This window comes from Chaetodon trifascialis, chromosome 12 (assembly GCF_039877785.1).
Source record: "Chaetodon trifascialis isolate fChaTrf1 chromosome 12, fChaTrf1.hap1, whole genome shotgun sequence".
Taxonomy (NCBI): domain Eukaryota; kingdom Metazoa; phylum Chordata; class Actinopteri; order Chaetodontiformes; family Chaetodontidae; genus Chaetodon; species Chaetodon trifascialis.
Window position 1 is genome coordinate 20,854,480 of NC_092067.1, and position 3,470 is coordinate 20,857,949.

Below are 3,470 nucleotides of genomic sequence, written 5' to 3' on the forward strand. Positions count from 1 at the left end.
GAGAGAGAGAGAGAGAGAGAGAGAGAGAGAGAGAGAGAGAGAGAGAGAGAGAGAGAGAGAGAGAGAGAGAGAGAGAGATGAGAAACACACAAAAAGAGGCAGGGAGAGAGTACGACGGCGGACCCAACTCCTTGGCAGAGGACTCCAGTCCAGATGTGGAAGCTGTGTGTATTATGTGTCTGCATGTGTGTGAGACTGTGTGCACAATATCCTTTTCATTATGAATAACGTGTAATAGATCCATAGCGTGAATATGTAACGTGTGTGTGTAAAAAAAAAAAAAAAGTGCTGTTGCCTGCTGGGACCTACACTTGTCATTCAAATGTAAAAAATTAGGCCCCAGAGTCATCATCCGTGACAGCATGACTGCTTAAATAAAAACAGCTGGGCCCTACAGTTTGCTAATGATATCACATCACATTGGCACAATAGGTTAATAGTTTGACGTCAGTGACAATCTGAGTACAAGCTTGACATTTCTGACTTTGACTTGTGGATCACATCAAAGTCGTGTCCCTGTGGAAGCCTTTTTTCACTCGCTATGTTACATAGTTTGACTTTTCTGACGGTCTCCAAATTTTTGCTTCCCAGGTGAGAATTTTGAGAATTTCTTATGATAAAAACATAAATACAAACACTCACAGCCAAATTTTGACTTTGTATCTCCTAATTTTTCCTTACTGTCTCACAGTTTGTAATCATTCATGACTTTATTACAGTTCTCTACTTTTCTCCTGTTATATTATCTTTCAATTGCCACTTGTTGCAACAGTGTAAGCAAAACTCAATGTCCATAGACCTGCTTTGAACAACACATGACACTTTAAGAGAGCCTAAAAGTGAAAATTTGGGATGAAAGAGTCGTAAAGTCAACAAACTGGCTCAGCAATGTCAGTTTGTAAACTCTAACAATTAGCATTAGCTGACGTTAGCTGTGTTAAACCACTGGTCAAACCAGGACCAGTAGGGCTGCAGCAGCAAAACCACTGAGAACACTGACTTGAGCGAAGCCGCGTTTTAATGCTTATAGATTCAACTTTCCATTTGTAAGAGGAGCAATTTGTTATTTCCCTTTTAAAAAGTTATATAGGCTTTAAGTCAAATATCTGACTTAATATGTTTTGCCTTATTTCATCTCATAATTTGGAGCCACCATTTATCACGACTACATTTTTCATGTTAATTTGTCTTTTTGGCGGTAGTGGGCTTCCATACCTTTCTGTCTGTTTTACAAGGAAAACATGTTTTTAACACCTCTTCATGATTTGGTTAAAAGAACTGCTCACTGGGTCACAATAGCGTGACAATAGATGTCTTCTCTGCTGCTGGTTTTGATTCTCCAAGTGGAGACAGGGGAGTGATACATGAGTCATGTTTATAAGGAACTGTGATTCAGAAAGTAAATTTATCATCAGTCATGATGAGAGCAAGAGAGACAGTAAGATTGGGATGAAAGCACTCAACACATCCTGCTGCAGAACTGAACTCAAGCTCACAAAAACCACTAAGTCTACTAACAAGCCTGCTTTCTTTACATGCCTTGAAGTAATTAAGCACAAAGTTGCCGTCGCTGCCAAATCTCCCAGATCAGGGTGATGTGATAAATCTCTGTGGGAGAAAATTTGATGTGGGATTGTTTCCCTGATCTTCTAAATTTGTGTATGGCAACTTAATTGCGTCTGAATGCTAAGCTCGTGTAGTGTTTTACTACTCTGGTGACTCCATGCTGGCAGAATGCTTGCTTCCCTCCACTGGTGGGGGAAAACCTTTTTATTTGTGGTCTCTGAATCTTTATTCTAGGCTACTCATAAAGCACTGAGATGAGTGATATCATGTGGTCTTCATCAACAAGGGAGCTTTTTGTCATACTTTATAGTCATTTAAATGGAAAGATTAAAGGCTGTGACACACAGGCAAGGTTAAAGAGCAATGGGAACTTCAGCCGACAATTTTAACAAGCCCTCTTTTTTTCACGATACTTTTTTTACTCAGAGAACACAAGAAGGTCTTCACACTGCCAGAATTTAAATTTCACAAATCCACCTCCAACACACATATAATTGCTATTAAATCGATTGAACTTGTCATTGTCAGCACTACACAGCCTATCAAAACAGTTATACAATGTCAACTGCGGATGATGTAAACAGGGGTTACCAAGTGTAATGAAAAGATGCTGTTGCATTACAGGAAGCACAAAATCCAGCGGTTTTTGGAGCTTGACCCATATAGGGACCGAAAGTTGGGATATTTTAGCTTCTGCTGCTCAATATAATAACACGTCTCTTCAGAATCCTCCAACTTTGTGGAAGTGAAAAATAAAATCAAGCGCTCCTTTAATTCAATTCATGTTAAAGAGAAAATGAGCCTCGCTGTAGGTTGAAGATGACTGACCTGCCGAAGAAGAAGATCTACGCTGAGTAGATCAAAGTGAAGAATTTGTGTTGTTGGTTCTTTTGTGTCATGGGAGGATAGGAGAAGTGTATCCGCGCGCACACACACACACACACACACACACACACACACACACACACACACACACACACACACACACACACACACACACACACACACACACACACACACACACAGAGTATTTGAAAATCATGGTGTGACTTGAGCATAAACAGCTGTCTAATAGTCTTCATCAACTAATCATCATTAATCTACTGTTTTTAGAATAATGACAATAACAGCTGTCCTCTCTTCACTGTAGGCTTCCTCTTACAATTCATCATCATCATCATGTTTTTAACCAAATCTCAGACCAACACAAACGTCTTGTCCACTGTTGCAACACACTCTCCACAGTGCACATCATCATCCTCATCCTCATCCTCAGCATCGCTCCTCCAGTGGATATAAATGTTCTCCCTCACAGGGGGCGCAGGCTAAGTGTTTCTGCTTTCCTTATCTGAAAGGATCTCTATCCTGCTTTAACGAGGCACTTGACCTCCCTCGGCGCTCTCCTACTCCCTGGCTGACGCAAAAAAGTGGGCTGGCGGAGCGCTAAGTGCAGCAGTTTAGAGGACTATCGGTGCGCACCGAAACATCACTAGTCAAGCTGACTTCATTTAGAGCGCCTATCGGGCTTCAGCCGTCTCTCTCGGATGTTACACAAATGCAAATACCTTGGCGGGGATAACCGGGATGTGTACGGATGTGTGTGAGAAAGACAACACTTAGCGTTTCCTCAAAGTTGTAGCAGCCTCCTCCATTCAGTAAGTTGAGAGGTGGATGAAACTTTTCTTTTTGAATGAGAATCCCGCCGCTGGCTGGCACATCTGGACTCGGGGTCGTCGGAGCTGTCAAGTCCAGCGCCAACGTTTAGCCGGACCTGACCTGACCTCCTTCTCCCTTTTTTGCCCTCGCTTAACTTTAAGGCGGAATATGGGACTTTAAATTCTTGTCTCTTTATTTTTAAAACTTTTTTCTTTCTTTCTTTTTTTTTCATAATTACAAGGCACAAA